This window comes from Callithrix jacchus, chromosome 12 (genome assembly GCF_049354715.1).
Source record: "Callithrix jacchus isolate 240 chromosome 12, calJac240_pri, whole genome shotgun sequence".
NCBI lineage: Eukaryota > Metazoa > Chordata > Mammalia > Primates > Cebidae > Callithrix > Callithrix jacchus.
The window spans coordinates 45,196,500-45,217,022 of record NC_133513.1 but is presented as its reverse complement, the minus strand read 5'-3'; the positions used below and the strand labels follow the sequence as shown (position 1 = coordinate 45,217,022).

General features: G+C 41.3%; 1 long non-coding RNA gene across 6 annotated transcripts in view; it reads left to right on the top strand.

The window, feature by feature from the left end:
• Positions 1-20,523, top strand: part of LOC128929284 (uncharacterized) — a 272,915-nt gene that overhangs the window by 238,316 nt on the left and 14,076 nt on the right. For 5 of the 6 annotated variants that reach the window (XR_013524384.1, XR_013524382.1, XR_013524379.1 and 2 more), the window contains 2 exons: positions 430-584; positions 10,402-10,512. This is a non-coding gene — a long non-coding RNA (uncharacterized LOC128929284). Of the gene's footprint in view, positions 1-429; positions 585-10,401; positions 10,513-11,546; positions 20,520-20,523 lie in introns of those variants that run through there. The other variant, XR_013524383.1, reaches the window with a different exon arrangement.

The following is a 20,523-nucleotide window of genomic DNA, read 5'->3' as shown; positions in this document are numbered from 1 at the left end:
GCCCCATACTGAGTTCCTAGTGTTGAGGGGTGGTTTCCTGAGGCTGCAGAAGGAGACTATGGAACACATAGACAAATGCCAAATAAGAATCTGACTGGGCAGCGTGTGGGAGGAGGACCTGCTGACCCCAGTCAGAGAAATGTGAGGCTTCTATGAGTCTCCTCCGCACAACTCAGTAAAGTGCTCTTGGATTTTTCCACCCAATCTTGAGATTCTGTTATTCCCCTCCTCAAGGCTGAGCTACTTCCTTAGGGCCAGATTTACTTCTTTCCTTCCTCCTGACTGGTGAATCTTAATCTAGCCTGAGGGCAAAGGTCTCTCCATCAGTGGTCCAATATTTTGTTTATGACATAAATGCAAGAGGCTGAGAGCCTGAAAACTCAGGCTTTTGAAATCCAGAAGCCTCTTTGTTGCTTGTATATTGTGCAGGTTTCCTCAATGAAGCACTACTGCTGCTGACTGAGAAGGCAGGAAGGGAAAGAGGTGCAGATAAGGAGAGAGATGACACCTCCGATAACATCCCACAGCCTTAACTGGATGGAGAGCAGCCTTCTTAGTGCTTGGATGACCACAATTCCTCACAGGTGCTAGTATTGAAAATTCTTGTAATAAGACATGAAAAACAAATAAGAGACAAATATTTAAATAAAACAAACTTAACTGATGATTTGCAGGTGACATGAATACTTCAAAAATTTAAAGCAATCACTTTAAGAACTATTATTATTATACCTCAAAATGTAGAAGAGTGGCATAATAAAAGGTAGACAAAACTGAACAGATTCATTTTGCTCTAATCGTCATCAGTGAGATGTGAAATACAATAAATACATAAATAAAAGTATTCAAAGTAATAGAAAACAAGATAAATATAGCCAGGTGGTTTTAGCACTTCATTTTTCCCGTCATCTACCATATGACACATACAACATTATTCCTATTTTTCTAAAAAGAATCTTGAGTATAAAAAGAGACGTTGCTGCTAAGTTGCCATACTACCACATCTTAGAATCAATAGAGCAACAGAATATAATAGATACATAAATGCTAAACAAATCTCTGTTTAATGAAATGTAATTAAATGGACAGGAAAAGGACTACTTACTAGAAAATGTTTAGATCAAATAAGATAGTTTAAGAATAAGAGGTAAAGTTCTTAAAGAGCTTATTCAAATACACAAGCACTCACCAAAACACAATAGTTAACCGTGTAAAGAATATGAACAAACAAATGTGCATCTACAATTAGCAAATAAATGATTGGAAAGTGCCCATAATTTTTAGTGTTCAAAAAGTGGCTAATGTAAAAGACCAGAGTGAAAGTCATTTTGCAGCTATTAAAGAAGCACAGTGAAAACTTACGATAATAGAACTCGGCCAGTTTATGCTCCTACTGGAATTATTATTCACTGATGGTGGAGTGTGAAGTGGAAAGAACTCTTTTGAAGAGTGTCATAGGAATATTTAGTAAGAGCCATAAAGGTAATCATATTTCTTGATGCAACCATTTCAGACCCTATGAATTTATCCTAAGGAAATATTTTCTAGGAAAAAACCTCCATATTTGCACGGATGGGTTTGTTGCAGCAGAGAGAAGGGTGTGGTGGTTTAGTGTATATACTGAGGAGTCCATGCTCTTGGACTCATAAGTCTCTCACTCAACTACTTGGTGATTTCAGGAAGTAATGTGACCTCGCTGTATCTCAGTTTCTTCATGGGGATAAGAATGATGAAGCCTAAATAGTGGGGGGTTGTGATGATCAAATGAATTCACAAATATAGAGTATTCAGAAAATGTCTGGTATGTTGTAACCATTCTATTAGTTAATAAAAACTATGATTACGGGAAACATTTTTAAAAAGGAGTTAACTCACACTTAGAGGATTGTTTAACATTATCCTGACATGATGCTATTTATGCAACCACTAAGCAAGTATCTTGAGGACTTTACAACAGAAGAACAAATTTATAATATAATATTCAGTAAAATAAAGGACTATTCTGAGGTCACTATGATCACAACCATGCAAAATACGTATAAAGGAGGAAAGAGGAAAATTGTTCTGTGAGAGTAATTAGGTGGATTGAGGATTTGTGGAGAATTTTTCTTCCATCTTACTTTGCCTTTTTTAATTAAAAACAAAAACAAAGGAGAACAACCCAGGATTGGAGCTCTTCTCGTTGAATCCGCAAACGGTGAGTCAGAACGGCATTTCCAGGCTGATCTTTGTTGCCCACAGAACGGGGAAACTCCCAAGTATAAAAAAGACACGGGACGCCAGGCAGTAGGTCTGCCTGGCGAAGCCGGCAGCCGGGGCGGCGGCGGCCGGCCCTACCCAACAATCCCCACAGGGCGCGCTTGTCCGGGTGCCCTGTTGAACCGGCAACCTGAGGCTTGAGAGGGCTGGACTTGAGACTGAACGAGACTTGGACAGTAGGCCAGCCCAGGGGATTGAAGGGATTGGGATACCCAGTGGGACGAACAAAACCGCGACTTCAAACTATCCCGAGCAGACGGTCCGAGACGCTCTGTGGGGGAGGGGCGTCCACCACTACCGAGGCAACCCGCCCCAACTGAGATACACGCCCACTGCTGACGCAGCCAGCCGTTGCCGAGGCAACCCGCCCCAAATGAGATACACGCCCACTGCTGACGCAGCCAGCCGTTGCCGAGGCAATCTGCCCCAACTGAGATACACGCCCATTGCTGACACAGCCAGCCTTTGCCGAGGCAACCCATCCCTACTGAGATACACGCCCACTGCTGACGCAGCCTGCCGTTGCTGAGGCAACACGCTACAACGAAGAGACTCCGCCGCAGGGCGTGGCGGATACCACTGCAGAGCCGGCAGGAACAGCGTGAATCACACAACAGCAGGGCGGAGCCTCGGCAGCCAAACAGTGGCTAGTCTGCCTTCTAGCTGGGCAGGACACCTGATCGGACATCCAAAAATAAAGCCCAAACCCCTCAACACAGAGCATTTGAGAAAAAAAAAAAAAAAAAAAAAGGGTTTTTTAATGAGCTCTGTTGCAGCAGAATAAAACATAGCAGCCTAACAGCCCTGAATGAACAACAGAGTGCACAGCTCAGCAATTAAACCCCTATAAAGTACAAACCGTCTCCTCAAGCAGCTCCCTGACCCCTCTATATCCAAAAGACTGACATTAGGCAGGCATCATCCTGGGACAAAGAGAGCAGAAAAAGAAACTGGTAGCATCCCTCACTGTGCCACAGCTACTAGAGGTGCACCCCAGACAAGCAGGGTCTGGAGTGGACCTCAGCAGGCGTACAGTGAAGGGGCTAGACTGGTAGAAGGAAAACCAAGCAACAGAAATACTTCATCATTAACATTCTGGGTGTCCACTCAGAGACCCAAACGAAAAGTCAGCAACTACGCAGATGACCAGCGGACAAATCCACAAAGATGGGAAGAAACCAGCGCAAAAAGGAGGAAAACACCCGAAACCAGAACACCTCGCCTCCTAGAAAGGACCAAAACTCCTCACCAGCAAGGGAACAAAGCTGGATGGAGAATGACTGTGACGAAATGACGGAATTAGACTTCAGAAGATGGATAATGAGAAACTTTTGTGAGCTAAAAGATCATGTATTAAATCAATGCAAAGAAACTAAGAACCTCGAAAAAAGATTTGAAAAAAGATTCGAGGAAATGATAACAAGAATGGATACCTTAGAGAGGAATATGAATGAATTAAAGGAGCTGAAAAACACAATACGAGAACTTCGCGAAGCAAACACAAGTTTCAATAGCCGAATTGACCAAGCAGAAGAAAGAATATCTGAAGTCGAAGACCAACTCAATGAAACAAAATGAGAAACCAAGATCAGAGAAAAAAGCGCAAAAAGGAATGAACAAAGTCTCCAAGAAATGCGGGACTATGTGAAAAGACCTAACCTACATTTGATAGGTGTACCAGAAGGGGACGAAGAGAATGAATCCCAGCTGGAAAATACTCTTCAGGACATCATCCAGGAAAATTTCCCCCACCTAGCAAGACAGGCCAACACTCAGTTGCAGGAAATACAGAGAACACCACAAAGATATTCCGCAAGAAGAGCAACCCCAAGGCACATAATCGTCAGATTCACCAGGGTTGAAATAAAGGAGAGAATACTAAGGGCAGCCAGAGAGAAAGGTCGGGTCACCCACAAAGGGAAGCCCATCAGACTCACAGCAGATCTCTCGGCAGAAACACTACAAGCCAGAAGAGAGTGGGGGCCAATATTCAACATTCTTAAAGAAAAGAACTTTCAACCCAGAATTTCATATCCAGCCAAACTGAGCTTCAGAAGTGAAGGAAGAATAAAATCCTTTGCGAACAAGCAAGTACTCAGAGATTTTGTCACCACCAGGCCTGCTTTACAAGAACTCCTAAAGGAGGCACTACACATAGAAAGGATCAATCAGTACCAGCCATTCCAAAATCACACTGAATGCTAAAGAACTTCAACATAATGAAGAATCTACAACAACTAACAGGCAAAACAGCCACTTAGCATCAAAATGGCAGTATCAAATTCACACATAACAATATTAACCCTAAATGTAAATGGACTAAATGCACCAATCAAAAGACACAGACTGGCAAATTGGATAAAAATCCAAAACCCACCAGTGTGCTGTATCCAGGAAACCCATCTCACATGCAAGGATACACAAAGGCTCAAAATAAAGGGATGGAGGAAGATTTACCAAGCCAATGGAAAGCAAAAAAAAGCAGGAGTTGCAATTCTCATCTCTGATAAAATAGACTTTAAAGCAACAAAGATCAAAAGAGACAAAGAAGGCCATTACATAATGGTAAAAGGATCGATACAACAAGAAGAGCTAACGATCCTAAACATATATGGACCCAACACAGGAGCACCCAGATACATAAGGCAAGTTCTTAATGACTTACAAAAGGACTTAGACTCCCACATAATAATAGTGGGAGACCTTAACACTCCACTGTCAATACTAGACAGATCAACCAGACAGAATATCAACAAGGATATCCAGGGCTTGAACTCAGACCTGGAGCAAGCAAACCTGGTGGACATTTACAGAACTCTCCACCCCAAATCCACAGAATACACATTCTTCTCAGCACCACATCACACCTACTCTAAAATTGACCACATAATTGGAAGTAAAGCACTGCTCAACAAATGCAAAACAACTGAAATCATAACAAACAGCCTCTCAGACCATAGTGCAATCAAGTTAGAACTCAGAATTCAGAAACCGACCCAGAACCGCACAGCTTCATGGAAACTGAACAACTGGCTCTTGAATGTTGACTGGGTAAACAACGAAATGAAGGCAGAAATAAAGAAGTTCTTCGAAACCAATGAGAACGAAAACACAACGTGCCAGAACCTCTGGGACACATTTAAAGCAGTCTCTAGAGGAAAGTATATAGCAATAAGTGCCCATATGAGGAGAATGGAGAGATCCAAAATTGACACCCTATCGTCAAAATTGAAAGAGCTAGAGGAGCAAGATCAAAAAAACTCAAAACCCAGCAGAAGACAAGAAATAACTAAGATCAGAGCTGAGCTGAAGGAGATTGAGACACGAAAAACCCTTCAAAAAATCAATAAATCCAAGAGCTGGTTTTTTGAAAAGATCAACAAAATAGACAGAACGCTAGCCAGATTGATTAAAAAGAAAAGAGAGAACAACCAAATAGATGCAATAAAAAATGATAAAGGGGAAATCACCACAGATTCCACAGAAATTCAAACCATCATCAGAGAATATTACAAACAACTATATGCGCATAAACTAGTAAACCTGGAAGAAATGGATAAATTTCTGGACTCCTGTGTCCTCCCAAGCCTAAACCAGGAGGAAGCTGAAACTATGAATAGACCAATAACAAGGTCTGAAGTCGAGGCAGCAATTAAGAGCCTACCTCACAAAAAAAGCCCAGGTCCAGACGGGTTCACAGCCGAATTCTACCAGACACACAAGGAGGAGCTGGTACCATTCCTTCTAAAACTATTTCAAACAATCCAAAAAGAGGGAATCCTTCCCAAATCATTTTATGAGACCAACATCATCCTGATACCAAAACCCGGCAGAGACCCAACGAGAAAAGGAAACTTCAGGCCAATATCCATGATGAACATAGATGCAAAAATCTTCAATAAAATATTGGCAAGCTTATTGCAACAGCAAATCAAAAAACTTATTCATCATGATCAAGTAGGATTCATCCCGGGGATGCAGGGCTGGTTCAACATACGCAAGTGTATCAACGTAATTCACCACATAAACAGAACCAAAAACAAAAACCACATGATTATTTCAATTGACGCAGAGAAGGCATTTGACAAAATTCAACAGCCCTTTATGCTAAAAACCCTCAATAAACTCGGTATCGATGGAACGTATCTCAAAGTAATAAAAGCTATTTATGACAAACCAACAGCCAATATCATACTGAATGGGCAAAAACTGGAAGCATTCCCTTTGAAATCTGGCACTAGACAAGGATGCCCTCTCTCACCACTCCTATTCAATATAGTACTGGAAGTTCTAGCCAGAGCAATCAGGCAAGAAAAAGAAATAAAGGGTATTCAAATAGGAAAGGTGGAAGCCAAATTGTCTCTATTTGCAGACGACATAATAGTATACCTAGAAGACCCCATTGCCTCAGCCCAAAAACTCCTGAAACTGATAAACAACTTCAGCAAAGTCTCAGGATATGAAATCAATGTGCAAAAATCACAAGCATTCGTCTACACCAATAACAGACTTAAAGAAAGCCAAATCAAGAGCGAACTGCCATTCGCAATTGCTACAAAAAGAATAAAATACCTTGGAATACAACTCACAAGGAACGTAAGGGACCTCTTCAAGGAGAACTACAAACCACTGCTCAATGAAATCAGAGAGGACACAAACAGATGGAGAAACATTCCATGTTCATGGTTAGGAAGAATTAATATCGTGAAAATGGCTATACTGCCCAAAGTAATTTACAGAATCAACGCTATCCCCATCAAGCTACCATTGACTTTCTTCACAGAACTGGAAAAAACCACCATGAACTTCATATGGAACCAAAAGAGAGCCCGCATAGCCAAGTCAATTCTAAGCAAAAAGAACACAGCGGGGGACATCACACTACCGGATTTCAAACTATACTACAAGGCTAAAGTAATCAAAACAGCATGGTACTGGTACCAAAACAGAGATATAGACCAATGGAACAAAACAGAGGCACTGGAGGCAACACAACATACATACAACTATACAATCTTTGATAAACCTGACAAAAACAAGCAATGGGGAAAGGATTCCATGTTTAACAAATGGTGTTGGGAAAACTGGCTAGCCATGTGCAGAAAGCAGAAACTGGACCCCTTCCTGACACCTTACACTAAAATTAACTCCAGATGGATTAAAGACTTAAACATAAGACCTGGCACCATAAAAACCCTAGAAGGAAATCTAGGCAAAACTATCCAGGACATAGGAGTAGGCAAGGACTTCATGAACAGAACACCAAAAGCATTGGCAACAAAAGCCAAAATAGACAAATGGGACCTAATGAAACTCCACAGCTTCTGCACGGCAAAAGAAACAGTCACTAGAGTGGATCGGCAACCAACAGAATGGGAAAAAATTTTCGCAGTCTACCCATCTGACAAAGGGCTGATATCCAGAATTTACAAAGAACTCAAACGGATTTACAGGAAAAAAACAAACAAGCCCATTCAAAAGTGGGCAAAGGATATGAACAGATACTTTACGAAAGAAGACCTATATGAGGCCAACAATCATATGAAAAAATGCTCATCGTCACTGGTCATCAGAGAGATGCAAATCAAAACCACATTGAGATACCATCTCACGCCAGTTAGAATGGCGATCATTAAAAAATCTGGAGACAACAGATGCTGGAGAGGATGTGGAGAAAAAGGAACACTTTTACACTGTTGGTGGGAGTGTAAATTAGTTCAACCATTGTGGAAGACAGTGTGGCGATTCCTCAAGGCCTTAGAAATAGAAATTCCATTTGACCCAGCAATCCCATTACTGGGTATATATCCAAAAGACTATAAATCGTTCTACTATAAGGACACATGTACACGAATGTTCATTGCAGCACTGTTTACAATAGCAAAGACCTGGAATCAACCCAAATGCCCATTGATAATAGACTGGATTGGAAAAATGTGGCACATATACACCATGGAATATTATGCAGCAATCAGAAATGATGAGTTCGTGTCGTTTGTAGGGACATGGATGAATCTGGAAAACATCATCCTCAGCAAACTGACACAAGAACAGAAAATGAAACACCGCATATTCTCACTCATAGGTGGGTGATGAAAAATGAGAACACATGGACACAGAAAGGGGAGTACTAAACACTGGGGTCTATTGGGGGGAAAAGGGGAGGGCCAGTGGGAGGGGGAGGTGGGGAGGGATAGCCTGGGGAGAAATGCCAAATATGGGTGAAGGGGAGAAGAAAAGCAAAGCACACTGCCATGTGTGTACCTACGCAACTGTCTTGCATGCTCTGCTCATGTACCCCAAAACCTATAATCCAATAAAAAATTAAAAAAATAAAAAATAAAATAAAACAAAAACAAAAACAAAAACAAAAACAAAAACAAAAAACCAATACCATCACTAAACTGCAGGCATACCACAGAGATATTGTGGATTCGGTTCCAATCCAGAGCAATAAAGCAAGTATCACAATAAAGTTAGGCACATAAATTTTTAGTTTCATAGTGCATGTATAAGTTATATTTCTACTCTACTGTAGTCTATTAAGTGTACAACAGCATTGTGTCCAAAAAAATGAACATAGCTTAATTAAAAAATACGTTTTTTGTGTGTGAAAAATTGCTAATGGTTATCTGAACCTTCAGTGAGTTGTAATTTTTTTGCTGGTAGAGGGTTTTGCCTCCAGGGTGGTGGCTGCTGACTGATCAGTGTGATGATCACTGAAGGTTAGAATGGCTGTGAAAATTTCTTGAAACAATGAGGTTTACTCCATTGATTGACCCTTTCATGAAGGATTTATTTGTAACATGCAATGATGTTTAATAGCATTTTACCCATGGTAAAACTTCTTTAAAAATTGAAGCCAATCCTCTTAAAGCCTGTCACTGATTTATCAACTAAGGTTACAGAATATTCTAAATCTTTTGTTGTCATTTCAACAATATTCATGGCACTTATCAGGATTAGACGCTATCTCAAGAAACCACTTTCTTTGCTCATCCCTAAGAAGCAACTCCTCATCTGTTCAAGTTTGATCATGAGATTGCAGCAATTCAGTCACTTTAATTCTAGTTCTCTTGCTATTTCCATCACATCTGCAGTTACTTCCTCCACTGAAGTCTTGAAGCCCTCAAAATCATGTGGAGGGTTGGAATCAGCTTCTTCAGAACTCTTGTTAATGTTGGTATTTTGACCTCTTCCCATGAATCACAAATGTTCTGAATGGCATCTAGAATGGTGAATCCATTCCAGAAAGTTTTCAATTTACTTTGTAAAGATCTATCAGAAGAATTATGAACAGCTTATCATGAATTTTGACATGTCTTCCTCAGTAAGCTTAATCATTCCTAGCTTTTGATTGACAGTGAGTGACTTGTGACTCTTCCTTTCATTTGAACACTTAGAGGCGATTATGGGGTTATTAATTGGTCTAATTTCAACATTGCTGTGTCTCAGGGAATAAGGAGGCTTGAGGGGAGAGAGTGAGATGGGAATAGCCAGTAGGTGGAACAGTCAGAACACAAACACTTATCATTTAAGTGCTGTCTTATATGGGTGTGTTTTGTGGTGCCCCCAAACAATAACATTAAGATTGTTGATCACAGATCACCTAGTAGATATAATACTAATAAAAAGTTTGAAATATTGTGAGAATTACCAAAACACAAGGTGAGCACGTGCTGTGGGAAAACTGATGCTTACAGACCTGCTCGACACAGGATTGACACAAACCTTCAATTTGTAACATATACAATATATGTGAAGTGCAATAATGCAAAGCACAATGAAACAACGTATGCATATAATTTCTTTTAAACACCACCTTTTGCTTTGACTGCTCTGGTGCACAAAATCATGTGCACCTGGAATAAGGCTGTTTGGGAAGCTTCAGTGGGGTACAGATGACACGCGAGGTGTGGACAGCTGCAGCAGGCAACAGCAGGCAACAGCAGTGGGAGCTGCACACTCAGCTATACTGGAAGCTTGAGCCCTTTCAGTCGCTCTTGCTCACCTTGCCTGGCCCTGTACTCTGCTATGGGGAGCAACGTGGAGATCCCCTCTGTCCGTCACACAAAATGAGGTTCTTTATGTTGTCTTTTTTCCTTTGTATTAATGTATGTGATTTCTTTTTTCTAAAAACAGCTTTATTCAGATACAACTGACATACAAAAACCTGTCCATATTTAATGTATGCAATTTGATGAGTTTAACCCTGTGGATAGATCCATCTATAAAGCCATAACCACAATCAAGGTAATAAACATATCCATCAATTTCAAAACTTTCCTTTGCCCCTTTGTTTTGTTTCTGGTTGGTTGTTTTATTGTGGTAAAAATGAGAGGGAGAAATGGGAACTTGTTCAATAGGTACACAATTTCAGTTATGCAAGATAAACAAGTCTAGAGATCTGCTGTACAACATAATGCTGAGTTAATAATACTGTACTGCACACCTAAATACGTGTTAAAAGAGGCATTATTTGATTTTTACTGAAAAGGCTTTAAGGGCCTTGGGAACCCTTGGAAGTTTAGAGTCAAATATCTGAAGTTCCCCTCCTGAGGAAGAGGTGGGGAATGATGACTGGGTTGTTGCAAATTTGGCCTGGCCTTGTCTCTGGAGAGGTGAGCTTATACCATATTGAAGTCTTTGATTGGGGGACTAGTTTATAAGAATAATTAAAGATTCTCTGTAATAGGTATCAACATGCTGGTCTTAGATTGTAATGATCCAGGGCTGCTCCCTTACTTAGCTGTGTGCCTGGGTAAGTTACTTTCCTCATGTGAGAATTGAGGCAATAAATGTGCCTTACTGTACCGATTTTGTAAGACTAAAAGAAACAATAAAAATATTGTCAGTTCCTGGAATATAGTAAGTATTCAATATCTTTCATACTTTTTTTTTTTTTTTTGAGAAGGAGTCTCCCTTGGCTCACTGCAACCTTTGCCTCTTGAGTTCAAGTGACTCTCATGAGTCAGCCTCCTGAGTAGCTGGGATTACAGGCTTTCACTGACCTCAGGTGATCCACCCATCTTGGACTCCCAAAGTGCTGGGATCACAGGCATGAGCCACCACACCCAGCCTGTCTCCTGCTTCTGATGTAAGCAGTCTTCAGTGAGGTTAGGCAGGCAAAAGCAGGGAAGAAAGGAAGAAGTGGAGGAGGGCAGGCAGCTGTTCAGGACAAGGTGCATATGAGTTAGATTATTAATTTCAAGGGTCTTAATGGGTCAAACTGTCTTATTGTCTTCTGCAGTAAAACATCTTGACAAAAGCAGTTATTTCTTCCCCAGCTGCTCCCTTTTGATGACATTCGTGGTTGTTAAGTCATTAATTTATGCAGAGTCACCAACTCTCAGAAGAGGATGATTTCCATTAAGGCTTATGAGGTGATACCCAACGAACAAGGCTAAAGTATAAAGGAGACTCAGCTGTTGCTAAGCAGCTCCATGTATCCCTTGCAACTCCAGATGAAGCTGCTGCCAATGAGGCCAGTGACCTTCGTCCTGTAAAGTATCAGAATGTATCCTTCACAAATCAGGAAGTCTCCTCCATGAGAGACACAGTATGCAGAGGCTGGGGTCACCTTTGGCCAGCTTTTATTAATCTTCCATAGCATTGATACTTCCTAAAATGCTTGGCTGAAAATGAAAATATCAACCTAAAATCATTACAATGTAGGTTCCAATCTTGGAGTTCCTAGGTCATAGACTAAAATTGGAAATCAGTTGTATGCTATTGAACAAGATGGATGAGGAAAAGAAAATATTTGAAAAGTATGCAGAGCCAGAGCCTTTTGGTGAGACCAGACTCTGGGCACAAAGATCAAATTAGGGCAAGTCTACAGGTCAGGCCACTTCTTTATCACTGAGATGGCCTCCATCACAGCACACATGGGCAGTGGAGGGCCTGCGTGTATGGCTTGATGTGTTAAGAACAAGATTTTCTTCTCCAGCAGGACTAATTTAATTGGTTCATTTACTCATTTAACAAATATTTGAATGCCAAGTTTGAGTAAGGCACTATTCTAGGCTCTGGGAAATCAGTGAGGACAAGGACTAGTCCATGTGATCAGGGAGAGAGCATTATATTGGAAGAAATGGACAATTAATAGGTTGATAAGTACATACTCAATGTAATTTCAAGTGCGTGAGACTACAAGGACAAATAAAACAAGATTAAATGTAAAGTGACAGGGAGAGAGAGAGCTATTTCAGATGAAGTGTTTGGGGAACTCTCTAAGGGGATTATAATTGGGCAGAGGGCTAAATGAAGTGAAGAGGTAAAATGTAAGATGTAGGGGAATTGCAACAAGAAGTGCTCTTGGCTCTACCTCCCAATTATACATAGAATATACAGGCTTCTTCTCACCTTCATGGCCAAATCTCTGATCACATTACCATTAATACCTCATTGCGGGTCACCCAATGGAGGCCAGACCAATATCCTAGCTTTACCCTCTCTTTCCTCCCATCACACACAATCTATTCTTAACACGGTGGCCAGAACACATCTTTAAAACTCTGTAATTTAATGCTATTTTGGTGCTAAAAGTCCTGAATGGCTTCCTATTTTGTTCAGCATCAAATTCCAAGTTCTTATCACGGCCTGTGAGGAATGACATGAGCTGTATTTGTTTTCTGTGGATCTGTGAACAGGATGAGTGCCGTGTGCAATATAGGGATCAACATTTGTTCTCCATTGTCATCCTGAATCCTGAAGGAACAAAGGCTTCTTCTGCTTCCCTTTCCGGCTTTCTAGGCCTGTTGTTGACTCTGGACATACGTGAGGAGGCTGGGAACAGTGGAGACTGTAATAAGAGTTCAGTAATAAGAGAGCTTCCTATCTCCTCATCTCTTTTCTGGAAAACAATGAGAGGATTTGCTAAATGGTGAGGCATCAAACCTGGCATATTTGTTAGGGTAGGTAAAATGCACAGCCTCCAATCTTAATATTTAAAAAAAATAAAAGTTTATTTGGGGCTCAAGCAAAGTTTGGGAATTGGGGGTGTTATTCTACTCATTCTGAGATCCACCAGGATGTAGAGATTTTCTCCACCTGGTGGTTTAAAGAAGAAAGAGAGAAAACGTGGAGGACAGCACAATATTTTGGAACTTGGTCTGAAAGTGATATACATCACTTTCTACCTGCATTCCACTGGCCAGCTTATCATATGCCCACCTCAGTACAAAAGGGCAGGAAAGTCTTATTTATTATGTGCTCAGGAAGGGGAAATTTTGGTGAGTATCTGGTCATGTTCTCCTACTCCTGGAAGAGCTGGATTGTGGAATGTGAGTTGGTCTAAATGTTGAAAATTTCAGGCAAAGGAAATTACATACAGGGCACGGTCCAGGACAGACACCAAAGACGTCAAAGCATATTTGGAGACTTGAAATGTATGTTTTTGATTTGAGGGAAGGGAATTGGTGGGGGACATGTTACGAGTTAACACCTGAGAGAAAGGCTGGGGTCAGAGTCTGTTTTGACAAGCCCTCCGGATAACTCTGATGCACATTAAGATTTGCGATCCACTATTTTAAGCCCCGAGAGAGCTTATTTTGCTATATTGAGAACTTCACAATAAGAAGAGGGAAGCTGACATTCAATTTTTCCATCAAAATCTCTTTTCACCAGTCATTACCACCCATCATAGTCAAATTGTTCAAACTTCCTGCAGATTTCAAGAATTTTCAAGGTGTTTGGGTTTGCCTTGTAGTAAAGAGGAAGAGGCCATCAGAAGACTTTAAAGGATTTTCATGTTTAGAGTGATATTTTGGAAAGTCATTCTGAAATGGAGGAAAAGACTAGAAGTAAGGACATCATTAGGAGGCTGTTTCTTCTGGTATTTCCTAGCTCAGGGATTCTCAAAGTCGATTCACACATAAGCTGTGTTTTCCAACTTTACACAATACTGACATACTTATGTATAGATGTACACACATATATAAAACAGTTCATGGTAGTTTGTGTTATAATCTATTTTTTTAAATGGTGGCTGCCACACATTAAATTAAATTCTCTACCCTCAAATAGATTGTAAACTGCACTGTGATAACCGCTGCCTTATCTTATTATTAAAAGATAGCACCCTGCAGACAATCTCCAGACCCAAACTTGGGCATCATGTGGGACACCCCAGCCATCCTTCTATGTCTATCCTCCATGGGAGATAGAGTACCCAGAAGGTACTCCCCACAGCCCATTGATCACATTACTTCTGGTCTATTTCTTAAATTTCCCTCACCCAATTTTCATTGTCACCACTGTTGAGATGAGTGGCTTTCAACATGTGGTCTAGGCTCTGTAAAACCATCTTATGGGGTCCACAGGGTCAAAAACATGTTCTCATTTTTATAGTGACACTGCCATTTTCAATTTCACTTTTGTTCTTTTACAGCTGTACAGTGGGGTTTTCTAGAATGTATCAATTGCTCTGATGGGTGAATGAAATCGATGCTTCTGTAGTTGTGTGTTTTCTTTTTCCTTTCTTTTTTAGTTTTAATGCTCCATATGTTAAATATTGACAGATGTCATTAAAATCTTGGGTTTTTAAGAGTGCAGTGGGGACCTGAGACCAAGGAGCTCAAGAGCCCCTGTTTTGTACTTTCATGATTTTGAATGGTCATTGTCACCATAAATACCTGGGTGCAATTTTGTGGCCTGTGGTGCCTCTGAACAAACACTCATAGTTGATTATCCAGCCCTCCACTTCAGCAATAGGATTTCCTTTTCTGGTTACCCAGAAGAGTGTCTGCCCTGTGATTTCTGGAGCCCCATTGCCAACTCTGTCCTTGATCCTCAGCCTCTTCATTGACTTTAGAACATTAGGGTTCCACTTTTTTTTATTTTTTGAGACGGAGTCTTGCTCTGTCACCAGGCTGGAGTGCAGTGGCACAATCTTGGCTCACTGCAACCTCTGCCTCCTGGGTTCAAGCGATTCTTCTGCCTCAGCCTCCCAAGTAGCTGGGATGACAGGTGCGTGCCACCACGCCTGGCTAATTTTTTTGTATTTTTAGTAGAACGGGGTTTCACCGTGTTGGCCAGGATGGTCTCGATCTCTTGACCTCGTGATCTGCCTACCTCGGCCTCCCAAAGTGCTGGAATTACAGGTGTGAGCCACCACACCTGGCAGGTTTCCACTTTAAGACTCTAAGATTGGAGGGTCCCATGCTCATACCCCTAAGTTACTCTGTCAGAAATCATGCATTTGTTATCTCATCTGTGGACACTCTCTATAGTCTGACAAACCAGACATTTTTTTCTCTCTAATTCTGATCCTGCTTATGAACTTCAGACTTGAATGTTGTACCCATGTTCCTGCTGCTTATCTCTGCTTAGATACTTAAAACGTAACTCAAAATTATTTTTCCCGTAACCGAATTTCTAATTTCTTCCATTGCTCCTTCTCTCCAAAATTCCTCACATCAATAAAAATCAACTACATTATTTAAGATCCTCAGGTCAGAATCTTTGGCTTCCTCATTAACTCATCTCTTTGATAATATATCCAGTTCACCAATACATTCTACTGACTATATCATCCATGGGACAACATTTCCCACAGATTTTCCTTAACTTTGCTACTTCTAACCTTAGATGTAAACACCATCATCTTTTGTCTGAGCCTTTACTATGGCCTAAGGATGGATTTTCTAGCTTCTGTCCTTGCTCCTTGACATTTATATATCCATGCAGCTGGGAGGCCTCTTTATAGAATTCTCTAAAAGGATCATAAGCACTTTCAGTGGTGTAAGTTTCCAGAGCCACTTCCATTCTCCTTTGAGGGGCCCAAATCTCCAGACTCTGTGTGGGAGAGATTTACCCTCATGTCCAGATAGGTTAGACCCTGCTACTTCCCCCGGAAGCTAATCTCAACCAGATCAAAACTTTCTTATCAAGACAACACTCTAGGGATGATACATATATTAGAGGGATCCAGACACCAAAGCTGTCAAAGACTACCATCAGAACTTAACTATACACAATGCAAAATATTCTCTAATTTGGAGTTCGGAATAAGCTTGGAAAGATAAACCAATCATGCCTGGTAAGGCAGTTTCATGGTAAAGGTGTTAGGCTCTCTGGACTGGGGATTGGGGTCAGGACTCAAAGCTGGCCACAGAATTCCAGAATAGAGGTCTCTGGTCCACCTTGAGCTCATCCACATGCGCCATCACCTGAAGCTCCCTCCCTCACCTGACACAGAGACAAGAGCACTCTCTAGTTTTGTTTTTTTTTCTGAGATTGAGATAGAACAAGTGGTTCTTAGTATCTGGGGACACACCCAATTAAATTAAATTAAGAGGCAGACAGGAAGTCATATGTGAATGAATGAGTCAGAACTTATTATTAGGTCTACAGAAAAAGGATTCATCTAAAAAGAAAAAAGAAAAAGAAAAAGATCAAGGGATGTCAATGATTCCATATGGTGTGGGTGATGAAGTAGAAAACTGAGATGAGATCTCAGACCTAGGGAGGAGAGAGGCGTAAGACAAGGACCCAGCTGAACAGGGGAAAATGGGGAACATGTCTGAAAACAGTAGTTTAGTCACAGACTCAGACAGAGGCAACATCCAGGCTGACCTGGATTCAACTTGTTACTATTCTGCTTGATTAAGTTTTCAGGGTGCAGTTAGATGGGGGATAGGGACTGCGGCTCCCAGCTTTCCTGTTTCAGATGTCAGTCTTGGGCAGGCAGCCGAAAGAGAACAGGAGCCAAGAAAAAAAAAACCCCACTCATTTCTTTGCTTTGTGCCAGTCCTGGTGTGCAGTGCTGTACAAGCGTTTTCCCATCGACTCTTTAACAGCCTGTTAGAAAGAAATTATCCCTATTTTAAAGGTGAAGAAACTGTGATTTGGTGACATCAATCAAATGATTCAGAATCACACAGCTAGTGAGCTGTAGAGTCAGGGTTTACATTTGATCTTTCTGACACCACAGTCCATGCCCTTAACCTTGGCACTCCTCCCAATTATGAGTCCTGGGGGTAGAGGACTGTCCGTATCTAAGTAAACAGACAGTGTGTGGCTTGAGGGCAGGTGCCAGTTGCTTTCTTCTATGTACCATTAGCATCTGACACAGAACCTTGCAGCTGCTTGGTGAAAATGCACCTAACGAAAATGGACTAATCTCATTTTATCTTTCAAGTACTCAAACAACTTGAGTGTAATTTAAGTTTCTACTACTTTAGCAATGGGAAATAGAAGTGGGTGCCTCCAGTTTTATCAGTTAACTTTTACTTGATTGAACCTCAGCTTCCACTATGACCTTGTATCTTATGCTTTATAGACCTCAAAACCATGAAACCCCTTAGCTCTACAACTCATGGACAGGCCCACTTTCTGTTCTTGAAAAACTGCCACGCTTGTTTATATTATAACTGATATTTCCCTGAGCATCAAATTCCATTGTCATAGTGCACACCCTTCTCCTACAGGGATTTCTTTTTTTCTCACCCACAGGGATTTGGGGGTACCTTGTTCTCTTTCCTGGAGGACTCTACACCATTTCCTCCTCCTAACTTGCAGATGCACCTTTCTCCAAAGAGCAAGGACCTTTTCTTCGAATGCCAAGCCAATATATGGTCATTCTCAAACCGTCCACTGCTGAACAGCACCAGATCACAAGAGAACATGTTAGAACATGCAAATGCTCAGCCCCACCCAAAACCTGCTGAATCAGATGCTCGGGGTGGAGCCAAACAGTCTGTTTTAAAAAGCCCTCCAGATAACTCTGACGCACATTAAGATTTGGGATCCACTCTTTTAAGCCCTGAGAGAGTTCATTTTGCTATACTGAGAACTTCACAATAAGAAGAAGGAGGCTGACATTCAATTTTTGCATCAAAATTTCTTTTCACAAGTCATCACCACCCAGCAAATCATTAAAACTTCCTTCAGATCTTAAGAGTCTTCAAGCTGAGCCTTTGCCCTTGATGCTCTGTCAGCTTCGTGTTTCTTAGAGAAATGTATTCTTATCATTGTAGGTGAACTCTGATCCCTTTACTGTATTGACAGGGGCTTGATAGAGTATAAAGATAAGGGCTTGATGCAGGATGTGCAGAATTAGTTTAGATGGTGGCAAGAGTAAAATATAGATGCAGAGAGGTAAGGAGGAAAAATGGCCCAATTCCTGTTTATGGAATTAGTTCCCTTGCTTGGGGATGGTGAAGTAAATGTACATTCAAGGTCAGTGCAAGGCTGGTCTTGAGGTGGGTTGCTGCACCTATGTAGGATGAAGAGAAGTAATGCTGTCATTCCTGGGGGGTCTAGACTACTACAGTAGAGTGACCCTGGGCAGAGGATCATGATGAAGACCTTTACTGACAAGGTACCTCAAGGAGGACAGCAAAGAGTCTGGAGAGAGGTGGCTGCCCTGGGAAGATGTAGGCAGCAGCTGCAGAGATAAAAGAGACAGGAAGGGCATTTGCAAAGACAGCAGCAGCACCTATGAGCAGGCAGGGCAAGGCTTGCTCTACTGCCTCTGCTGAAGGCTGTATCAAAGAGCAATCATCAAGCCTGCAGCTTTGTGTTAAGTGTTCTGTTAGGGTCAGGTGTAGCATAAGTGGGCAGGAGGTGGGGTCTCTGTGGAGGAAAAAGGTGGGTATCAGGATCCTAGCAGGGGAAGGCCAGTGCTTGGAGAGACACAATGGATATATAAGTGCTGCAGCAGGGAAAACAAATTATTCATCTCATAAACAGGAATTCCATCCTCACCATTTGCCAAGCACTATGCCATTCCGGGACCTTGGGACCAAGAGTTCATTTCTAATTTTTCTTTGTAGTTCTCACTTGTCTTTCTTTCTTTCCCCCCCACCGTCTTCTGTTCTATGGGCCAGGTCTTGTTAGCGTCTGTAGATTGCTGTAGTCTAAGGTGCCTCATGTCAAGCTGAGGTTTCCGTAGAAACAAATAGAGATTTTGCTTTCTGAGTCTTGCAGGGAGTATTTCTGGCAATTTATCAGAAATGGCAGTGCGTTCCTTGGGCAAGGTACTTGCACTCCTTGGAGGGAAAACAAAATAAACAGAACATTATCCTAGAACAGAGCTGTTATATTTTATTTTTCTGTTTTGCCTTTTCCACTGTGTCTGGCTCTGCACATCCACCTATGAATATTTTCTGAGCATCTTCAGGTGAGATCTGTTCAACTCCAATTGTTCCCCACCCAATGCTGGTGCTGTCCAGCCTCCTCCAGAGGGTGTCTAAGAGCAGAGAGGAAGGAGAGGCGGGAAGAAAAGAGCACCATTGAGGGCATTTGTTGCAACAAATTGAGGGAGTCGGGGACAATGGACTTAAAGAAGATTATTGATTGTGCTCTTGAAACTTGGGGTAGTTTGGGTCAAATTTATGCTCTGTATGCTAGAAAACCTGGTGGAAATTTGATTTTTGATAAAAATATCCGGGCAATGGTAATGATTGTGGTCTGAAAATGGAGTTTAGAGGCAAAGGCAAAAGGTAATCAATCCAAATTTCAAAATGAGCATGTCAGAAAGGCTTAAATAAATTAGAATAGGGATCAGCAGTAGCAATACGAGAAAGTTTTTATAGGAGAAAGTCTGAAGTCAGTAGATATTCCAAACTACTTTGGCCTTCATACTCAACCACTGTGTCTCTGTGGACAGGCCCTGATCAGCCCACAGTCTGTTCTCTATGGCTTGTGACACTTGGTGATAATCCACAGCCTATTTTGTTTTAGAACACACTTACAGTTTCCATTTGTGACATAAGCAGAGCTAGATACTGCTGGGATTCCTTCCCATTCCTTTATTTAATGTGCAGGGTTTATGTAAGTTTACTGTTCATTTAAATCTCTAATGTGTGGCTGCTGGATGTGAGAGGGACATATCTGGATCCAAGCAATATTCTTGGCAGGAATACCCAGATGTCTCGGGAATCCATCTGTGTATAGTTTTTCTAGATCAGAGGGGTGATTTCTCTAAGTGACATGAGACCCCCCAGTAGGTTGTGATCATTTCTCAAGACCCCTTAAGGACCAATGTCTCTCAATCATTGGCAAGGCTTAATTTTTTTGGCTCACTTCATCCATCTCATTAGATAATGAACCTGCTCCATATTGTGGGATATGTATCATTTTGTGGATGAGAGCAGTAAGCTAGGAAGAGATTTTAAAAGATGATGGACTATGGAGAAGTAGCTCAATTATCATAAACATTTATGGAAATGGTGACTTACATCTAGGCTTGAGGTGTAGCATTGCCTACGGCTGTTTCCAGAGAATGCCACGTAATTAATTACACCACTCAAGAATATG